Source organism: Callorhinus ursinus, unplaced genomic scaffold, assembly GCF_003265705.2.
Source record: "Callorhinus ursinus isolate GAN/ISIS: 27379988/994484 unplaced genomic scaffold, GSC_fseal_2.0 scaffold4, whole genome shotgun sequence".
In the NCBI taxonomy this organism is placed as follows: domain Eukaryota; kingdom Metazoa; phylum Chordata; class Mammalia; order Carnivora; family Otariidae; genus Callorhinus; species Callorhinus ursinus.
In genome coordinates this window covers 48,574,686-48,598,524 of record NW_027397066.1, presented here as the reverse complement: position 1 = coordinate 48,598,524, position 23,839 = coordinate 48,574,686, and positions in this window count along the sequence as shown.

The window sequence follows — 23,839 nt, the reverse complement described above, 5'->3', positions numbered from 1 at the left end:
CTTGAGGTAGGCCTGCATTGCTATGATCTTCCCTCTTAGAATACCTTTTCTTGTATTCCCAAATTTGGACTATTATGTTTTCATTTTCATTTTTCTTCATGTACTTTTTGATTTCCTCTTTAATTTTGTGGTTGACCCATTCATTGTTTAGAGGCATGTTATTTAACATCCAGGTATTTGTGTTCTTTCCAGATTTTTTCTTGTCAATTTCTAGTTTTATACTATTGTGGTTGGAAAAGATGCATGATATGACTTCAGTATTTTTGAATTTGTTGAATTTGTTTTGGGACCTAACATGTGATCTGTTTTGGAAATGTTCCATATGCACTTGAAAAGAATGTGTATTCTGCTGTTTTAGGATGTATTGTTCTGAATATATCTGTTAGATCCATTGGTCCAATGTTTCATTCAAAGCCAATGTTTCCTTGTTGATTTTTTGTTTGGATGATCTGTCCATTGATGTCAGTGAGGTGTTAAAGTTTCCTACTATTATTATATTACTATCAACCACTTCCTTTATGTTATTTATTAGTGGTCTATGTATTTGAGTGTTTCTATGTTGGGTGCATAGATATTTACAATTGTTAAATCTTCTTGTTGGATTATTCCCTTTATGATTATGTGGTGTCCTTCTTTCTTTCTTGTTATAGTCTTTGTTTAAAGTCTATTTTGTCCAATGTAAGTATGGCTATGCTGGCTTTCTTTTCACTTCCATTCGCATGATAAATGTTTTTCCATCCCTTCACTTTCAGTCTGCATGTGTCTTTAGGTCTAAAATGAATCTCTCTCTCTTTTTTTAAAAGATTGTATTTATTTATTTGACAGAGAGAGACACAGTGAGAGAGGGAACACAAGCAGGGGGAGTGGGAGAGAGAGAAGCAGGCTTCCCGGTGAGCAGAGAGCCCAATGCGGGCCCGATCCCAGGACCCTGGGATCATGACCTGAGCTGAAGGCAGACACTTAACGACTTAGCCACCCAGGCACCCCTAAAATGAATCTCTTATAGCAGCATATAGATAGGTCTTTATCCATCCCATCACCCTATGTCTTTTGTTAAGAGTGTTTAGTTCATTTATAGTCAAAGTAATTATTGATAGGTATGTACTTATTGCCATTTTGTGATTTATGGGTTTTTTATTTTTCAGTTCTCTCTTTCTTCTCTTGCCCTCTTCCCTTGTGGTTTGATGGTTTTCTTTAATGTTATGCCTGGGTGCTTTTCTCTTTATTTTTACATATCTACTACTGGGTTTTGATTTGTGGTTACCATTAGGGTTATATATACCATTCTATGCATATAGCAGTCTATATTAAGTTGATGGTCACTTAAGTTTGAACCCATTCTTAAAGTACTAAATTTTTACTCCCCTCCCACATTTTATGTATATGATGTAATATTTTATATAATTTTATCTTGTGAATCTCTTGACTGATTTTTATAGATATAATTAACTTTACTTCATTTGTGCTTTAACCTCCATACTGGTTTTATAAATGATTAATATACTACTTTTATTGTATTTGTATGTACCTGTGAATTTTTTTTTTCCTTTTCTGATTATCTCACTCCTGATTGTGACATTTCCTTTCCATTCAAAGAATTTCCTTTAACATTTCTTATAAGGTTGGTTTAGTAGTGATGAATTTCTTTAACTTTTGTTTGGGAAATTCTTTATTTCTCCTATTCAGTATGATAGCCTTGCTGTATAGAGTATTCTTAGTTGTGGGGTGTTTTTTCTCTCAGCACTTTTAATATATCATGCCACTCTTTTGTGGCCTGCAAAGCTGCTGCTGAAAAAATTAGCTGATAGATATTTTGGGTTTCCCTTGTATGTAACTGTTTTCTCTTGCTGCTTTAAAATTTATCTCTTTATCACTACGTTTTACCATTTTAATTATTATGTGTCTTGGTGTGGACCTCCTTGGGTTGATTTTTTTTTTCAGTCTCTTTGTGCCCCTTGGGTCTGGATTTCTGTTTCCTTCCCTAAATTAAGGAAGCTTTCAGCTGTTTCTTGAAATAAATTTTCTGTCCCCTTTTCTCTCTCTTCTTCTTCTGGGATCCTTATAATGTGAATGTTATTGTGCTTGATTGATGTAGGCTGGCTGGGTCTGGTGACTCAGAGGGGCATCTTGCAGGACCAAGCATAAGGGTTGATCCTTGACTTTGTGCAGAATAGAAATCAAATGTGAGCTGGTAGGAAGTGAGAGCAGAGTTTATTGAAGATGCAGAGAGAGTACAAATACAGACAAGAGCATCTGGGAGACTCAGAAAGGGAACGAAGAATGAGTCTCATTTTTGCTTGGAGTCGGGGGTTTTTATTAAGGTTGGTTGTTTGATGTACATGTCCTCTCAGGTAACCAGGAACTGGTTAAAACAAGGAAGAGTGCCCAAGTATCCTCTATGTCCCTTATGCCTTGGAAACAGGGGCTTTGGCAACAAGGTGTCTGGAGTCAGTGGTCTTGGAATATATACATGACAACTTCACCCTTCACTCCTTAGATGTTATTTATTGTGCTGGAAGACTTTGAAGAAATTATTTTTTTTAAAGATTTTATTTATTTATTTGAGAGAGAGAGAATGAGAGATGGAGAACAAGAGATGGAAGAGGGTCAGAGGGAGAAGCAGACTCCGGAGCCCAATGCAGGACTTGATCCCGGGACTCCAGGATCATGACCTGAGCCGAAGGCAGTCGCTTAACCAACTGAGCCACCCAGGCGCCCTACTTTAAAGAAATTATTAACACCTTGACCTTTACAAGGAGGAAATACATTATCAGAACTATAAGACATGTATAGTGTGGGGGTGCTGGTCCTAGGGGGAATAGAAGCTGGAAAAGGAAAAAAAAAACAAAAAAACCAAAAAACTGTTTTTCATGAGGTTCCTTCAGTTTCCCTGTCTCATGATGATGATGTTGCTGAGTTCCCTTAACCTATAGTAATTTTTTTTATTATTCCTTTTTTCTTTTTGCTGTTCTGCTTCATTGCTTTCCATTACTCTGTTTTCTAACTCACTGAACCATTTTTCTGCTTCCTCTAGTCTACTGTTTGTCCCCAGCAGTGTATTTTCTTAATTTCAGTTATTGAGTTTTTCATGTCAGATTGGTTCTTTTTTATATTTTCTCTTTGCTAAAGGTCGCACTGAGATCTCCTACTCTTTTCTCAAGTCCAGTAAGTATCTTTGTGACCATTACTTTGAATTCTCTCAGGGTAATTGTATATTTCATTTCATTTAGCTCTTTTGTTGTGATTTTTTTTTAAAAGGAAGGACATTCTTTTTTTTTTTAAAGATTTTGATTTATTTGACAGAGAGAGAGACAGCGAGAAAGGGAACACAAGCAGGAGGAGTAGGAGTGGAAGAAGCAGGCTTCCCGCCGAGCAGGGAGCCAGATGTGGGTCTCGATCCCAGGACCCTGGGACCATGACCCGAGCCGATGGCAGATGCCTAATGACTGAGCCACCCAGGTGCCCCTCTTTTGTTGTGATTTTTATCCTGTTCCTTCATTTGGGACATATTCCTCTCTCTCTTCATTTTGTCTAAATTTCTGTATCTCTTTCTATGTTTTAGGAAGTCAGCTATGTCTCCTGATCTTGAAAGTAGTGGCGTTATGAAAAAGAGGTCCTGTAGGGCCCTGTAGTGCAAAGTACCATGTTCACCAGAACCTGGTGCTTCACTAGTGTCTCCTGTGTGTGTTGCATGCATCCTACTGTGGTTGAACCATGTTTGCCTTCAGTCCAATCATTTGCAATGATCTTTTTTGCCTGTTCTGGGCTGGGTTTAATCCCTGTGCTATTAAGAGCCCAGTCTGTATCATACCAGATGCCTGCCTTCAACCTGTTTGTCAGAACTGCAGTTGCACTGAACTGCAGGGTGCTTTTCCTGCATTGTCCCTTGAGAGGTTTTCATTGGTGGGTGGGGCCGGCAGCCAGGCCAGATGTCGGCCCCAATCTGTTTGTTGGGGTTTTCATGACCCTGAATTACAGCGCTCTCTCTTTGTGTAACCCCTGTGAAATTTTTTTGGTCAGGGAGCCTGTAGTCAGATCAGATGTCTGCCCTAACTCAGTGAAAGGGATGCAGTAGAAACGGTGTGTGTGCTTATCTTCCCCTCTTTCCAGGGCAAGAGTCACTTCGGAATGGTGCTGGCTACTGTTGGGTTTGCTTGAAGAATGATAGGCATCTGATGCTGCTTTGGAGGGACTCTTGCAGAGTGCAGTGGGTTGGGTGAGGGAAGTCTTCAGGAGAACATCAGTTTGGGGTGTATGGTGTTAGCAAGCTAGATGGCAAGTGTTCCTGCAGTGTCTGCACATCTAGGCTAGGCTAGGCTAGTGCCCACCAGCTCTTTTGTTTTTGGAGTAGTCTCCTAAAGATATCTGCCACTTATGTGCAAGTTCTGAGATCAGTAAATAAATCTTCCTCTATACTCTGTTTAAACTGCTACTCTTTTTAAACTGCTACTTTTATGCCATATCTTGGTGAGCTTGTTTTTTCTGCTGTCTCTTTCAGGGCAGGGATTCAGTTTCCCATTGCCCTAGGGCTCTTCTGAGAAGATGTCCATCGACAGATGAATGGATAAAGAAGATGTGGTATATATACACAATGGAATATTATACAGCCATAAAAAGGAATGAGATCTTGCCATTTGCAATGACACAGATGGAACTGGAGGGTGTTATGCTGAGTGAAATAAGTCAATCAGAGAAAGACATGTATCATATGACCTCACTGATATGAGGAGGCCACTGATTTTTAAAGTTCCTGGTGTTAAGCTTCAGTGGTTGTAAAAACTCAGGAAGTTAAGCCCCTCTGATTTTCAAAGCCCAGTGGTATAGGAACTTGTCTTCCCAGCATAGGTCCCCTGTGTCTGGGGTGTCTGGTGTGGGGTCTGTTCCTCTCGCTTCTTTGTGCTTGTGGTGTCTTTCCCATTTGTGATTAGTTTTGCTGGTTAGTTTGGTTCCAGAGTGGGACTCCACCCTACCTACCGTTTTCAATGTAGCCACCTCTGTATGATTAATTATGGAAAGTCTGCTAGACTTTGGTTTCTTTTCTATGTTAGTTACACTGATGTGGCTGTTATCTAGGTGTATTTGTGGGATGAGGTGAGTTTAGGATTCTTCTCCTCCACCATCTTCCCAGGCTCCTCAAGCTATACTTTAGATAGGTCTCTGTATCTTTCAGTGTCTTATTCTGTGAAATATGATTGAATGATTCTAGTAAAGTTTTTTTCATATCATTGGAATTTCTCACTTAGAGAGTGTATCTCTAAGTATATATAATGAAAATGAAACAATTTATTTTCTGATAAATACATAGATAAAAATGAAGGAAAATTGATAGAAAGATTGTTTTTAAAAAATTGGTAATTTGTTTAATGTGATATTTGGTAACAAATCTTGCAACTTATTTCTAAAAGCAATTTGCCTGAGAAGATTGTATCTTTCTTTGAGCCCAATACACAATGGAAGAATCTCTTGCAAATAGAAGAAAGTATAACTCTCACTCACTTATTATTTTCTGTTTCTTGGCCAATATCTGCAATGTACTCTCAACAACCAGTGTTTTGCCTAAGAGGAAAAGCATTGTGTCATCCATATTAATTACACATCTTGTGTCTGGCAGTAATGTCACTATTGGTACTGCCAGAGCTTTTCAAGGATATTCCATGATTGGATCAGAATTGGGATGCGAGAATTTTTGGCAACATTTGAAAATTTCATACAGATGAATGGAAAAGAATTAAGTTATAAGTGTTTGCCTACTTTGCTCTATTGGGCTGATTGGAATAATGGGTAAAAATTATTGATTGAAATCTAAAAAGACTAAGTTGATCTACATAACATATGGCTGAGTGTGGATCAGTGCAGAGAGAGTGTATAACAAATAAAAGCCAATGCAGAAGAGCCAGAGGTTATTTTAAGAGGAAAGATTTTTGGAAATCAAATATAGTGTCAGAGAGAGGAGAGAATTTCTGAGCAAGCCATTGTGGATATTTGGGAACAGAAAATAGCAAAGACAAATTATAGAGCATATTGCTCTGGGTCATGCCATTTCATGTATCTCCCTTTGTCCTTCAGTAACTTAAGTAAGAATATATTTCAGTGCATTTGAAATGTGGGACTTTTATCTTTTGAATGTGATAGTTTATGGAAATTTGCTACAAAATAGAAGCAAGAAGTCAAGGCCTAGTTATATTCAAGTTAGTTAGGAAAAAACACTAGCTCTGAAATACACCTCAGTTGTCTGTCCTCATTCTCTCAGAAAGAGAAGTGAACCCAGAGAAGTTTAATAATTTTCCTGAGGTCATATAGCTACTATGAGAAATCTAGTACTAGAATCTAAGCATTCTTGCTCATATTTTAGCATCTATACATAATCTCAGTTAATGCTACACAGTTGCAGGGTGTTAATATATTCAGTTTATTACTGGGTGTCATTAAAGAAATTGATATTGGATATGAGAAAAAAATTTAAGTGAATGTTTGTGAATGAGAAAATAATAACAGTAGTAATCTTTTGCCAGTTGCTTTCAACAAAGATTAACAGTGACAAAAGAACAGTGCACTACCAAGATATCATCATGCAACTTTCAAACAGCTACCCCACTGAGAAATTTTACTGTTGGTTTAATTAATGGCATTGTCAGTGCCTTGGCTCATTATCTTTACATTTCGTAATTATCAATCAATTATCAATATTTACTAAACATCAATAGGATACTTAATTTATATAACACAAAAATCAATATATTTTACTTATTTATGAATTTATATAAAAATAAACAACAATACCTAACAACATTCCAGACACTGCTCTATAAATTCTATATATGTTAGTGAGTTAACCCTCATAATAATATATGATGTATATATATATATAACTTATATACATTTACCCAAATACATAGCCCATGTTTTACAGATGGGTATTTAGACAATAGAGTTTTATTTATTTATTATTGTGGTTAAAAAACACATAACATGAAGTCTACCTTCTTAATAAATTTTTAAGTGTGCAGTATAATATTGTTAACTATATGTGCATTGTTGTGCAGCAAATCTCTAGAACATTTTTCATCTTTGCTGGACTGAAATTTTATACTTTGTCAGTAGCAACTCCCCATTTCCATATACCTCCCACCCCTACTCCTGGCAAGAACCATTCTACTTTCTGCTTCTATGAGTTTGATGACTTTAGATACTTCATATAAGTGGAATCATGCAGTATTTCTCCATTATTTACTGGCTTATTTCAAACTCAAAATTCATCCATTTTGTAGCTAATGGAAGCATTTCCTCCCTTTTTAAAGGCTGAATAATCTCGACTGTGTTTATACACTACATTTTCTTTTCCATTCCTCTGTTGACAGTCAGTTAGGTTGTTTCTACCTGTTGGCTATTGTGAATAATTCTCCAATGAAAAGTGAGTGTGAATATCTCATAGAAAATCTATTTTTCAATTATTTTAGATAAATACTCAGAAGTGGGATTGTTGGATCATATGCTGATTCTACTTTTGATTTTCTGAGGAACCTCCATAGTCTTTTCCATTATATCTGTACCATTTTTTATTCCTATCAGCAGTGTACAAATATTCCAAATTCCCTGCATCCTTGCCAACATTATTTTTAATGATACCTATCTTAACAGTTATGAGGTGACATCTGATTGTAATTTTGATTTACATTTCCCTGATGATTTGTAACGTTGAACACCTGTTAGACATTTGTATTTCTCCTTGTTCTTACTGTTCTTGTTCTCCTCCTCCTTCTTCTTCCAGGGGAGTTGTAGGAATTCCTTATATATTTTAGATATTAACCCTTTATCAGATATAAGGTTTGCAAGTATTTTCTCCTACTCCATAGGTTGCCTTTCATTCTGTCGTTTCCTTCGCTGTGTACAAGATTTCTAGTTTGATGTAGTCCCGCTTGCTTTTGTTACCCGTGCCTTTGGTATCATATCTAATAACTCATTGCCAAAACCAATATCATGGACATTTTCTTCCTTTCTTGTAGGAGTTTTATAGTTTTAGGTCTTAAGTTTAAGTTTTTAATAAATTTTGAATTGATTTTGTATGCATTATAAATGTCTGGTTTCATTCTTTTGCATGCAGATATCCAGGGTTTCCAACATCATTTGTTGGAGACTATCCTTTCTCATTGTGTTTTCTGCCACTCTTGCTGAAGAGCATTTGACCATCTATATATGGGTTTATTGCTGAGCTCTCTATTCTATTCCATTGGTCTGTATGCCTGTTTTTATAACTCTATCATACTGTTTTGATTACTATGGCTTTGCAATATGTTTTAAAATGAGGAAGTGTGCTGCCTCCAGCTTTGTTCCTCTTTCTCAAGATTGCTTTGTTTATGTGGGGTCCTTTGTAATTACATATGAATTTTAGGATTGTTTTTTATTTTTGTGAAAAATGCCATTGTGATAATGATAGAGATTACACTGAATATGTAAATCGCATTGGGTAGCATGAACATTTTAGCAATATTAAATCTTCCAGTCCATAAACACAGGATGTCTTTCATTTATTTGTCTTTCATTTCTTCAAGCAATGTTTTGTAGTTTTTTGTGTATAAATCTTTTTCTCCTTATTTAGGTTTATACCTAAGAATTTTATTCTTTTTTATACTATCATGAATATGCTTTAAAAATTTCCTCTTAAGAGGAATTAGTTATTTGAGCACAGACATGCAACTAATTTTTGTATGATGATTTTGTTTCATGACACCTTGCTAAATATGATTGTTAGTTCTAATAGTTTCTTTTTTGTCTGTGTGTAATCTTGAAGTTTTCTACATATAAGATCATGTCTTCTGCAAACATAATTTTACTTCTTCCTTTCAAATTTAGATGCCTTTTATTATTTTTTTCTTACCTAATTTCTATAACTAGCAATTCTAGTACTATGCTGAATAGAAGTAGTGAGAGTGAGCATTCTTGTTTTGTTCCTCATGTTATAAAAAAGCTTGCAGCTTTTCACTGAGCTGTGTGATGTTAGCTGTGGCTTGTCATATATGGCTTTTATTTGTTGATGTAGTCTTTTGTTCCTAGTTTGTTGAGTGTTTTTATCATGAAAAGTTGTTGAATTTTGTCAACTACTTTTTCTCCATCTATTGAGGTGATCATATGATTTTTGTCTTTCATTCTGTTAATATAATGTATCACATTTATTGATTTTCATATGTTGAACAATTCTTGCATTCCAAGGATAAATCCCACTCAGTCATGGTATATGATACTTTTATTTTTTATTTTTATTTTTTTTAAGATTTTATTTATTTATTTGACAGAGAGAGACCCAGCGAGAGAGGGAACACAAGCAGGGGGAGTGGGAGAGGGAGAAGCAGGCTTCCTGCTGAGCAGGGAGCCCGATGCAGGGCTCGATCCCAGGACCCTGGGATCATGACCTGAGCCGAAGGCAGACGCTTAATGCCTGAGCCACCTAGGCATCCCAGTGTATGATGCTTTTAATATGCTGTTGAATTCAGTTTGCTAACATTTTGTTGAGAATTTTTGCATTTATGTTTATCAGGAATATTGGCTAGTAGTTTTCTTATACTATCCTTTCCTAGATTTGGTATTAGGGGAATGCTAGCCTTAAAAATGGGTTCAAAAGTGTTCCCTCCTCTACAATTATTGGAAGAATTATGGAGGATTGCAAATAATTCTTTAAAAGTTTGGTAGAACTCTTTAGTGAAGCAATGAGTCCCTGGGCTTTTCTTTGTTGGGAGGCTTTTGATTACTAATTAAATCTTGTCACCAGTTATTGGTCTGTTCAGATTTTCTATTTCTTTGTGATTTAGTCTTTGTAAGTGAAATATTTCTAGATATTTTCCATTTCTTCTAGTTATCCAATTTGTTGGCATGTAGTTGTCCTACCATTCTCATAATTCCTTTCATTTCTGTAGTATCATTTGTAATGCCTCCTCTTTCATTTCTGATTTTATTTATTGGAATCTTCTGTGTTTTTTTTTTTCTTAGTCTGGCTAAAGTTTTATCAGTTTTGTTAATCTTAAAAGAATAACTCAGTTTCTTTGATTTTTTCCTTTGGTTTTCTACCATGTATTTTGTTTATTTCTCCTCTAGTCTTTATTATTTCCTGCTTTTTGGGAACTTTGAACTTGCTTTGTTCTTTTTTTCTCAGTTCTTTGAGAGTCAAAGTTATATTTCTTAAATAAATACTTTATATTGTAATATTTAATATATAAAATGCATAATGTAATTAACAATTAATTATATTAAAATAATTATTGTGTATATTATATTTTATATTGATTGTTAGCTATAGTTTTGTATAATTATATTTCACATTATATTAAGATGTAAGAATTAATATAATAATTTTAATATGTGATATTTATGTTATAAACCTAAAGTATCAATAATTGTATGTTTCCTCATTCCATAATACAAAGAAAGAAAATAAATGCATTTTCAATTAGTATGACACAATACTTTCTTATTCCATGGAAGTGTTACATTATATTAACTGAAAGAGTTTTTTTGATGTAGATTTTTCATATCACACACACACATATAAATATTAAAACAAACATTTAAATGAAATTAATTCTTTGGTTATCTCTAAAATGTCTTCTCATTCAGATTCTTCTGAATCATGTTTTAGCTTAGTCATTGAGGTGTGTGTTTTCCCACACAGTACTGATCTCTGTGGCTTCAAGAGAATTGGTCAGGCAGTAGTTATCAAACAGACCTCCACTATTGTATCCAAAACTTTCCACCAAACAGCTGTCAACCATTCTGTAAGTTTTCATGTTGCTCATTTTGATTTTAGTACAAGGGCTGACAATGAAACAATGCCATTGACCACTGCCTGGTCAACAGAAATTATGAGACACTATTTGGTTTCAGAAGTGTTAAGATGTGAAAAAATGTAGGTCTTAAAATCAGTGACATATGGTAGTTGAAAAGCTTTCCTTGGAGGATATGATTAATATATCAAGACCAACCTGGAAAGAATTGTTAATGTATTTAACATTATGTCACAAGAGTATGCCCTCAGCCTTACCCTGTTCAAAATAATCATTAATATTCTAGATGACATGAATATCAAAATTACTCCTTACATGAAACTGAAGTGAATAGTCAGTAAAATGGTCTTTATTATCTAATAAAGAACACAATTGAACAGGAAAATGTAATAGGGATTTATTGTGGTACTGTGTGCACTGTTGCCTCTGCTCAAAGGGAAATTTCCCACTGATTCAATTTAATTTTCTTTGGTGAAGGGGCAAGATCTTTCCTTCAAACCCTCAATCCAACATGGGGTATCCAAGTTCAAAGCTTTGTTTGGGAATAGGTGGGGAGAGCTCTGGTGGCAGATTGCCCAGTACATTTGATTAGCAGATTGTCAACAAGTGATAAAATGGTGTACAGAATCCATGCTGAAAGACAACTTCCAGGCCTTTTTATTGACTCACAGAAAACTGAAAACTCTTTAAAAATCTTTTTTTAACAACCATTTTCTTTTCTATACTCTCTTAAGTTCTCAATGTTGGTGAGGAGTCTAAGTCTCATCTAAATGGTTCTTCATCACCTACTTTGATATTTATATTTAGTTTGACATCCCACTTTGGTATTTGACACTGTTCATTTTAGGGTCTCAGCTGGTTTCCATTTTAGCATTCTGTTACAAGGGTACATTTAAGATGCTGCACCAAAACATATAGATTTTTATTAGTCCATGTAGAAAGATTACTGAGTATACTATCAGAAACTTTAGCTTCTGAGCTTGAATCTACAACAGACTCTTTATATTAGAACTTTTAAAAATTTTTGTTTTTTTGTTTTATCAAAATGCACATAGTAAATGAAAATTACTTATGTGATACATTCTCACATCCTAGTTATAAATGTAATTTAAGCATCCTAGTCATAAGTGTAATACTTTTACACTTACTCGAAAGAACATACTCACATTGAGGTAAGACAGAAATATACGAATGCAGATACTCTTTGTGTGAGTGAGAAATTCTTTGAGAAGTTCTTGCACTAAAAAACTGAAAATAACTAGCAAGATTTTGTTTTTATTTTCTAAATGACACATTACTTGCAATATGGTTCAAAACTACTAATGATAACAATGTGTTGTGATTCCTTGTTGAGAACTCCTCTGTAATCTTCAGGAAGTTATTATTATTATTATTATTATTATTATTATTGAAGTATGGTTAACACACAATGTTACAGTAGTTTCAGGTGTATAATATAGTTGAGGAAGTTGTGATCCTTGACTTTTTCCTAAACTGAAAATTAGTGAACCTGAAGATCTCTTTCAGTCATAAGATAATTTATTGCTACATATAGGATGAGGAGTTATGGTTAATTGCAAAACATGCAAAAGGCTTACGCATTTTAGTTGAGTTATGGATACACAATTAAAATATTTAAAAATAAGACAATGTTTACATGTAATTTTTCATATTTATAACTCAATGTAATTATTGGTTTTGAAAGAAGAAAAAACCTACAAGAAATGTTAATTAAGTTTTCCATTTATAGCTTTGATATTTCATTTTTAGTTTGCTTAGGTAAAATGTTGAGTATTTTTTTTTATTTAAGTAATCTCTACACACAACATGGGGCTCAAAATCACAACCCTGAGATCAAGAGTTGCATGTTCTTCAGTCTGAGCCAGCCAGGTGCCCCAAATCCTGAGTATTTTTGAAAGAAGGGGAAAGTGTATGTTGTAATTGAATTTGCTTCATTACTTCTGAAAACTGCTTATTAAGATCTGCTACCTCAGCCATTTTGATTGATGCAGCTCCTCTTATATGTTGAAAGTCCTTTATGCAGGTTAGTTATTTATAATTCAATCCAGAAGGTAACAGATAAGGAAAATGATCAGCAAATTGGAGATCTGCTCTTTAAGCACCATTATTACACTATCTCATTCAATGTTTTATCTTTTCATTGGATATTTTGCATGCTAAATTCCCATCTTTAATAGTTTCTTGTGTCACAGAATAGCATCCTCATGTTTTTATCAGGTAATTGTAATGAGATATGATGTTACTTCAATGATATGGTGTTTGTTTTTTTCTATACAATTTTGATAGGTCTTAACCATACCTGCAACATTAGAATAACCTGGAAAGTCTGGAAAAGATTACTATATCTCAACCTCAGAGATTCTGATTCTTTTGATTGGGGATGGGGCCAGGCATTAGGTACTTTTGAAAAGTTCCTTGGATGATTCCAAAGTGGAATCTCGACTGAGACCCACTTCTATAAACATTGCAGAATATATATGTATATGAATATATATGTATATATTCTGTGTGTATATATATATATATACACACACACTATTGCAAAATATGTAATTATACTATTATAATACTATTATACTGTATATACATGCATATAGATATATAAATATATTTATAATATATCAGTATTTTCCTGTTTATTATGTAACCAATCTGTATATTTCACTACCTTCTGGCCCAGAGTTATATTGTGAATAAAGTACAAAATATTTCTTAATCAGATGTGAGTTAAATTGAAAAGATAGTGTTAAAATAGCCAAGTTAAGAATAGAAAAAAATGCAAAAATTTTGATATTTATAGGTACTGTAGTTTGAATATGGCATTATTTTAGGTCCATGAAGTCCTCTTGCTTCCCTGACTAAAAGGTCATTTTGTTATTCTAGCCAATGAGATTTGAACAGAGCTCCAGGTGGACTTAACTTGGATTGAATTCTTCATGGAAAAGATTTTTATTATCATTCTGTTATGATGTTACATTATCTAGAAGATATTTAATGATATTTAAGTTTCAAACCAAATATTAATCTACATCTTTGGTCTTTGCATGATGATAATGACTTGCATCCTGTTCTCAAGAAGTGGCCAGGAATATCATGTCCTTATGTAAACCAGATTCCAGCCAGGACCTAATTTTAGGGTAGGATCTGAGTGATAAAAGTCAGCAAAAGACACATTTTTTTAATTTTTAAAAAAGATTTTATTTATTATTTTGAGAGAGAGAGCCAGGAGAGGGACAGAAGGAGAGGGAGAAAGAGAATCTCAAGCTGAGCATGGAGCCCTATGCAGGGCTCAGTCTCACAACCATGAGATTATGACCTGAGCTAAAATCAAGAGTTGGATGCCTAATTGACTGAGCCACCCAGGCACCCCAAGATACATTATTTTTTAATTTTACTTGTTCTTATTGTATTACTAGTATAAATAATTTTATTTTCTCTATTCTTGCTATTATTATTATTTTTACTGCCAGTGACTTCTATTTGCAGAGATAGGATTTATCACTTTTTGTTCATTATTTTTTATGTGAGTGAAGTTTAAAATGGGAGAATGTTTTCAGTTCAGCAAGCCTTAATTGAATACCCATTATAAACAATACATAGATTTGTCTCCATGAGGATTAGAAAGGTAAAAAGACATATACCTTGTCCTGAAGTGTTTTATAATGATAGGAGATGCAACCCAATATTAATATGTACAGTTTGGAATGCTGGGAGTACTATAATAGAGGCATGATATAATTAATATTAACTTATAAATAACCATCCTTGTCTTATATTTTCAAAACTATTAGAGCATGCAGTTTTTGCTCTAAAAAATGATTGTCATCAAAGGTGGATTTGACTAGGTGGAATAGAATATGATTACGTTTCTCACATATAAAAGATACTCAAGCCAATTATATAAATGTGTCCTAAAAATTAAAGTATTTTGACAGTTTTTTGAGATTTGTTTTTATACATGAAGACATATAAAATGTAAATTTTGCGGAGATATTCTTTTGATATTGTAATTTTAGGCTTGCAATATTGCCAGATAAGAGACAAACTTTCTAAGTTAAAAAAAAGTCATTTTTGGCGCCTGGGTGGCTCAGCTGGTTGGGCGGCTGCCTTTGGCTCAGGTCATGATCCTGGAGTCCCAGGATCGAGTCCCGAGTCGGGCTCCCCACTCAGCGGGGAGTCTGCTTCTCCCTCTGACCCTCTTCCCTCTCGTGCTCTCTATCTCTCACTCTCTCTCAAATAAATAAATAAAATCTTTAAAAAAATCTTTATAAAAAAAGTCATTTTAACGAAACACAAAGAATGTTAGTTTTGCCTATTGTGGTTATTGTTGGAGTCCCATATTCCAGTGACCCACCTGAGATTACATGCATTAGCAGTGAAATTTCCAGTGCGTTTCTAGCTTCCTACCTCAAGGGCTGGGATTCTTTTGCTCTTTGCCTGAAGTCTTTCTCTAGTTATGGTACAAGCTTGTTTTATAGCACATGGCAACCAAGAAGTGTGAGATCATGAATATTCTCATAGGGAACTCTTGTCCAACGGGGAAAGTGGTCTTAAAGGAGAGCCTCAGTCTCCCTTTCTCAGGTGGAATGATTCTGATGTATGTTTCATGTCATTTCTCTGAGTGTACCCAAAGGACTAGAACTCCATAGAAGTAACGTGCTTATTGATGCTCTGTGATTTGGGTTTTTTCCCTTTCTTTTTCCATTTTTAAAATTTGTGCTTCTAAGATCACTATTTAAAATCATCCCCCTTGTGTAACCGTTTGTTTTGGGGGCTACCAAAACAAAGACATCTCTCAATATTTATTCTTACCCACTCTCTCACAGAATAGAAATCTTGAGTTTGGGCTGTGTTATGGCTTTTCACAATAAAGACTAGATTTCTTTGTTCTTTTTGCAGCCATATATGATCATATAACTAATCTTTGCTAAATAGAATATGGGTACAAATTTTTGTTGCACCTTCGAGGTTGTGTCCTTAAATAATAGGGATAGCTTGTCATTTTTCCTTTTCTCTCCTCACTAAATAGAGCTAAGCCATCTTGACCATGCAGAAGAAGGCTTACTACTTTTGCAAATTTGGGAATGACAACAGAAGCCTAGATACCACATACCATAGAGACTCTGTAGCAGATTACAATGCTTATATTTAGGCTATTACTTAAAAGAGAAAGAAGCTTCTCTCTTATTTCTGTCTTTCTGTTACAGGAGTCCAAACTATATTTAAATTATTATATTGTCTACACAGATTAAATATAAATGCATGGGATTGTATCTAAGAGCAGAATTATAAACCTAGTGGAAACATTATTTTTAGTAACATATATCACACCTAGATTGAAATAAGACTAAGAATTCTCTAAGAGATGATGCTCACTTCATTTTAACACTCTAAATGTGAGAATTTTAACTGAAATTGTCAGGTAGAATTGTGTCACTTCAGGAACTACTTAAAAGAATACTTGAAATAATTTTTTAGCTTTAGTTATAAAATGACATGGAAATAGGAAAATACAATTGAATCTTCTCTCTGGAATGAGAACATTATACATTTAATGATTCATTAGCTTAAGCATTCAAATATTCAACCATAAAAATAGTTTGTTGGTTGTGAAATGAACTTCCAGTTCTTCCCAATATGGACTTTGTAGTGATGATGTTACTGAGAAATCATACGCAAATTTTTTTCAGGATATACCTGCCCACTTAACAAATCTGTATTTTATTTTTTTTTAAAGATTTTATTCATTTATTTGACAAAGAGAAAGAACACAAGCAGGGGGAGCAGCAGCAGAGGGAGAGGGAGAAGCAGGCTCCCTACTGATTAAGAAGCCTGATGTGGGGCTCGATCCCTGGACCCTGGGATCATGACTTGAACTGAAGGCAGACACTTAACTGACTGAGCCACCCAGGCGCCCCTTCAAATCTGTATTTAAAAAAAAAAATTCCAGGCATTTGATGAGCACCAGAATATGGGAAGCAGTGTATTAATCAGCAGTGCTGAGGGTTCTTTGTGAATTGGTCATGCAATTATTTTAGGATTATTATTTTCAGTTTTCAGAATATTTTTGTCTCTGATAGCATTTTTAAATTTTTATTTATTTTTATTATTATGTTCAGTTAGCCAACATCTGATAGTATTTTGTTGCAAGCATTGAGTTTTTATCAAACATTTTCCATGGATATTTTTCCCTGCAGTATTTCCTGAAAAGTATCTGTGATTATTTAACTTAAAAATGGCTTCTCTCTCTAATTGGAGTTTGCTGTTCTGCATTTGAGTTGCTGTTCTGTTTACTGTGTGTGCTTGGATAGATCAGGAGCATTGTATTTATTCACTCAGTCACTCACTCACTCATTCATTTATTCACTAATTCAAGCACAGTAATAAGCAATGTCCCTTTCCATTTGGGGATCAAACTGAAGGCATGCCTTCCTTGGAAGCATCATAACATTGCCTTGATTAATACCCTCAGCACTCACCTTGTGGCATCGGCTAGGGTGGCATTATTTGTAACCATCCCATTGCCATGAAGTGGACTTCATTTGTTCTTACATTCCTGCCTTTGGTGGTTATATTTCCACTGTAATTGCATACTATCAGTATTATTCTATAAAAACATTAGGTTTCTTTGAAGAGAACTTAAAGTTGAACTTCCTTATTTGCTCTGGATATAGTCTCCAATTTCTTATTAATTACTTATTTTCACCTTGACAGGTTTGAGATTTCTAGTTTTGCCTATTCACTTAAAAGGTAATTGTTTTGGTCCGTCTCAATAAGGTGAAGGAAAATACAGAAATTTTGCTAGAACAAGGCTGTGGAGAATCCACAGAGCAATTAATGGAGAGAAAGTTTATGTTCTGAAAAGGTCAATGACTTATATTGGCTGAGATTATTTTGAGCCCTGGTTTTCTTTATCATCAAGTGTTCCTGAATACATTATTGTTAATCTCTTTGTTAACCTAATGAATTATTCCATATATAATACTCATGCTTAAGTAGTGTCATAAGGGTAAAAGAAAAAGGTTTTTTATTAACAGAAATGTGCAGACTAAAATACAAAATGAAAAGCAAATTATTCTGTTTCCTTTTGGCTTCTTCATTGATTTCAGTGAAAAGACAACATCAAAAGTTTAGTGCTATCTAAGTTTATCTCTTACAAAAACAACTGTGCCTCCTGTTTGAATTTAATGTAAGATGGACATCCTGAATCCATCCCAAAGTATTTTGGGATTATAAACACTTCAGTTTTAAAATCATGGCTTATACTACATATGAAAGACACTTGGCTTAAATGATTTATTCATCATTTCCTCATTATGGTCTTCTTCAGTCTGATATAAAGAAGTGGGTATATGTTAAGTCATACAGGAATGAAGAACATGACAAACGTTCCTATTCTGTTCTTTATGCTACTTGTAATACTATACAGTGAGGAGATTCTGGAGTACATGAGGCAAAAGAAATTTCATCTTCTAATACATTTAGATCACATTTCAAACTGCCAGAAGTGGTTCGGCATCTTTTCTCCACAGCCTGGCAAATTAGGCTATTTTAACGTGATAAAATATAGTCTTGATGAAAACTTTTATTTTTAGTTTGGTATCTTATAAAGGAGGCTTACAAAATCACTGTGTCTGTGTATGTGAGTGTCTGTCTACCCCCATATGCTGTCATAGACAGTTGGCACTGCCTTGGCAGCCTTACAGGATCAAATTGCTGCATTCAGTATTCAGTGAAAGCAAAACCAGCGCTGCCTCTTCTCCCCATCTGTAAATGAGAGAAAATCAATCTCTGTAGGTTTGAGTCTTTTGTTATAGTCAGATAGTTATAAAAATTATAATAAGCTCCTTTGGGGAAGGGAAATGTTCATTTGATTTTGTAACAACTGAGCCTTGCCAGTACCTGGCTCATAGGAGGTTCTCAATAAGTCTTTTTTAATCAATGGATTTTTAAAAAAGGGAAATTGTATCATTGCTTCTGGATTGTTTCAGAAGTTTTAAAAAGTATAGTAAACTACTTGGTGATAGGAATAGCTTCAGAACGGAGGTGAGTAACTCACAGGAGGCTTTTGCAAGATCTCACTTCTGTGAAGATTATTCTGCTTTCCTTCTTCCTTCCAGATCTCCAATGAATACCTCTCATTGGTGGGAATTAACCCAGAGATTCTGGGAAGTGTAGTTTCCAGGATTACAGCTCCTGTGGTGCAGGAGAGAGCATAGAAGTGGGGGACTCTTGCTGAGTTGCCAAAAGATAATTCAGCACAGCTTTCTAGGCACAATTCTTACACAAATTACCTGGAAATGGCTGTATGCCAGGCCTCAAGTAGAATTCGGTGTGACTGGTCCAGAACTTGGGCTTATGCAAGGATTAATTGCATACAGGTTTCAAAATGACCTCATGCGAATGTTTTACTATAAGATTTAAAATGATACCAGTATATACAGGCAGTTCCTGTGTTTGTCCTTTTGAGATTTTTCCTATGGGTATGCTCATTGACTTGTCACTTTGAAGAGTCCTTGTAAGTAAGGGCTAGTTATGGGAAAATCTTGAGACTATTCCTTATGGGTGCTAAGATTCTCTGATACCTCAAAGTTATAATTTTTTCTTTTAGGGAAATCAGAGTGGACTAACTACTGATCTTAGTAAGTTAAAGGATCTTTTGTTTATACAACAAATATGTAATATCTATCCATTTTATCCTAAAGATTTATCTTTATTTTGAAATCATTTTTGCTAATTTTTAGAATGCTTCTACTAAAAACTGGGATAAATGTGTCCTCCTTGAAGTCCTGAATGAGGTATGTTACCAGCCCCTCCACCCCTGGCCCACATTCTCTTCTGTCAAAAGTTATAAAAAAAAGTTTGGAAAGAATTCTCTCCCCACCAAACCTTAAATACTGCCTGGTATACAGTAGGTGCACAATGTATATTTGGCAATGAATAATGAAATAAAACATCATTTGGGGTATCAATGTTTAAAAAGTTTTAACTTAATTTTGTTATGAAACATCTCTTTGATGTGGCTGATAGCTGAAAAATGAGTTTGGCTTCTTTTTATGTTATTCTTCAATGTTGATTCAGTGCTACACACTGCCTTCCAGGAAACCATCTCCATGGGGAAGCCGTAAAGCCTACCACCTTCTTTCTATAGGTAGGAGCAAGGTGTCTTGGGGATTAGTGTAGGAATTAATGCAATAGTACTTTAGAAAGACAAATGACTTGGGTTATAAGACCTATATTACAAACTGTTATTCACCTATCAAGACTCAGGTTTCTATGATTTAGACACTTGTCCTTTTTTTCCCTTTTCTCTACATTCATGGTATTTTCTACATACCTCATTTATTGCATATTCATTTTATATGAACTCAATTTGTCCATATTTATTGTTTGCTTTGCATTAGATGTTATAGTAGGATTAGCATACAAACAAAAATATACTATCATACTTCCTTTCAAAAATTTGCAATTTAGTTGTGGAAACAGATGGTAAACTAGAATTTTAATATTTTGAGTGACATATAGGCATAGAGATGTCCATTGGCTGCAGTAAAAAAAAAAACAAAATAAAACTGATAATGCATTTAATTTAGAAAGGGGTTCAGGGCTGGAAGAATATGTCGTTCACTTTGTACACCTAACAACAATTAATAGGATCTCAATTAATGTGCAATACACTGATTAATAAATTCCCAGGGCAACAATATTAGTGAAGTAATGAATAACTAAAAGTATATTTTTGAGGGATGCCTGGGTGGCTCAGTAAGTTAAGTGTCTGCCTTTGGCTCAGGTCATGATCCTGGGGTCCTGGGATGAAGCCTGCATTGTGTTGGGCTCTCTACTCAGTGGGGAGCCTTTTTCTCCCTCTCCCTCTGCCACTCCCCCTGCTTGGGTTCTCTCTCTCTCTCAAATGGATAAATAAAAATTTTTTAAGAAGTATATTTTTGATTGATCAAATGTCACATGACATATTCTATTTTTAAGAACAAATTTTAAACATTTAATTTGTACATAATTCACTAAATTTTGAGTTTTTCCAAAGCTCTTTTGTGTACAGCATGTTAAAACCCAGCATTGTTTCTAACTGGAGGTAAATTAGGAAGTTTGCTTTCATTTCTTGGTAGTGATGGAAATGCAGTGTTTCTGTATCTTTGAAAATCAGTTCCTCCTGTGCTACCATGACTACCTTTGGTTTATATTTAACTGTAAAGATAATATGGAAGTGATTCCATGAATTTTTCAATGGGCAAGCTCAAATCTAATTCAAGGTATACTGAGAATAAATTTTGGCCCACTTGGGCACATGTGAAAGATTTTACTGCCTGTTAGGTACACACTTGACTCATCCTTAACTCATACCCTGATGCGTGTTCCCGACACATCACACCAGCCTCCTACATCTTTCCATCCCACAAACACACTACTAACTCCACATGGCACAACACCCACCACTCCTCAGGCCATCAGGATCACTAAAATGTATTTTCACAGAGATATGCAAGAAAGAACACACACAGTTCTCCCACACAGCTCGGAACAATCATGCAGAGTGAAGCACAATCTATTCTGGTTTCATATTCCTGTTTTCCAAAGGTGAGTAGGCAGATACAAAGATGATGATGCTGTAATAATCTTTATGGTCATAAAAAATCTTCAAAAATATTCAGCAAATATATTCCTAGGGTTATTTGGTCTTTAAAACTAACTCTTAGTTAATAGGGATCAATTCACCCACTGTTTTTTAAACAAATGCCAGGTCTTTTTAGCATAAATTCTTCTCCATAACCATCAGTCTCCTCCTTATAAAGGTACCCAATCTAAATGGTCAAGAAAATTGACTTCTGCATTTCAAATGCCAGCAGGCCTTATTATTGCCGGCATTTGAATCCCTATTAAGATCAAAACAGAATCAAGACAATGATTTGGGGCACATCCAAGTCAGGACGCTTCATAGATAACAGAAACAAGAAGGTAATTGTTTAAATGTGGGAAGATGTCTTTTAGACATTCAGGTATTTACAGGCTACCTCAGTTTCAGCATTGATATTTCATGCGTGCTCTACATCAATAAACTGAGATCCAGGAGACCTGGCTCCTCATCTCAGATCTGCCACTTAGTGCTTGTGTGACTAGGGACAAATGACCAGATTTCTTGTCTCAATTGTCTCCTAAGTAAAACTGGGTATCCAGATTTATATGATGCTATATATAACTCAACTGTAAAACATACACACATTTTTATTAGATATATTTCTCAAGGAAAAATTGGGAGGAGAATGTAGAGAAAGCTATAATATTTTTTGAACATCTATAATCATCTTACATAATCCTCAAAACCATCATAGAGTTAGGCCTCTCTCCTCCTGCCCCTCATTGCTTACCGGAAAGCAGAGCCCAGAAAGTAGGAATACTATGTATAATGCTCCCCAAATAGTAAATGATGTAATTAAAAGCTCAATCTATGATACTAAACTATCCGGAATTATCATTCTCTGACAAGATAGTATTTTAATTATGAGTGCCTTATTTATCAAATTTTAGGAGATATTTAAGTATTTAAGTAAATCTATGATTATTAGTAACTTTTATCCTAATAAAAGTATTGTACTGTCCTTATAAAATAATCTTTTATATTTGAATGTTTGAACTTTATTTTTATTTTTGATATTTTAATTTTTTAAAATAAAGATTTATTTATTTGAGAGAGAGAGAACAGAGAGAGAAAGGGAGAAAGGGAGAAGGAGAGAGAGAGATTCCTCAATCAGACTCTGTGCTGAGCATGGAGCCTGTTGCAGGACTTGATCCCATGACCCAGAGATCATGACCTGAGCCAAAATCAAGAGTTGGATGCTTGGGCGCCTGGGTGGCTCAGTCGGTTAAGCGTCTGCCTTTGGCTCAGGTCATAATCCCAGGGTCCTGGGATCGAGCCCCACATCGGGCTCCCTGCTCCGCGGGAAGCCTGCTTCTCCCTCTGCCACTCCCCCTGCTTGTCTTCCTGCTCTCGCTGTCTCTCTCTCTCTGTCAAATAAATAAATAAAATCTTAAAAAAAAAAAAGAGTTGGATGCTTAACCAACTGAGTCACCCAAGCACCCTAAATGTTTGGATTTTAAAAATCTATGTTAAATTATAGACCAGTAGACATTTTTGTATGTGCATATTTGTACACATTTCTGTTTCCTTGTAAGGGAAATTTCTGGTGAAAGGGTCTGAACATTTTTGAACCTCTCTATTCATACTAAAACATCATTTTCTAAAAAGAGTTGTAGACAATTACACTTTCACTTGAGTATATCATTGTCTGGCTCTAGCACCTAGTCTAGCAATAAAAATCACCATTACAAAAGATATTTACTAATTTGAGTAGCAAAAAATGATATTTATTTTTTGTTTTAATTTATATTTATTTAACTATATTGAAGGTGAACATCTGGTTTTATATAGATTTTTCTATTACCAACTTTATCTATCTGGGATTTATTTTGTTGTTTGAGGTGAGGTGAAGATATACTTGGAACTTTTCCCTAATTGGAAGCCCATTTTTTCAACATTATTTATTTCTTAGCCTCATCTCTTTATTGATCTGTGGTACTTCATTAATAATATGTTAAATTTTTTTACTATTAATACTAGAGAATGCTTCTAGAGAATATATAGCCTTGTAAAATTTTTTGCCATAATGTTACTGTTTTCATAATTATAATTTAAAAATGTTTTAATAGTTCATGGTAGAGTTCTTTATTTTAGAGATCTCTTATTTTTATGAGTATTTCCCAAATACTTTTGTTAGTCTCGCTTCATTTTTTAGATATACTTCAAGATAAACACACGTTTTAGAAGAAAAATCATGTGTTTTCATTGCAAGTGTATTACATTTATTAATATATCTGACAAGAATTTATATCTTTACATTATTTAATCTTATCATCTGGGAACATGATATATGTCATATATCCCAGCCTTTTAAAAAACTTTTGGTTATTACAAGTTATGGGCAACAGATGCAATGATAAGTAGAAGCTATAAGGAAGTTAGAGTTAAGATCATA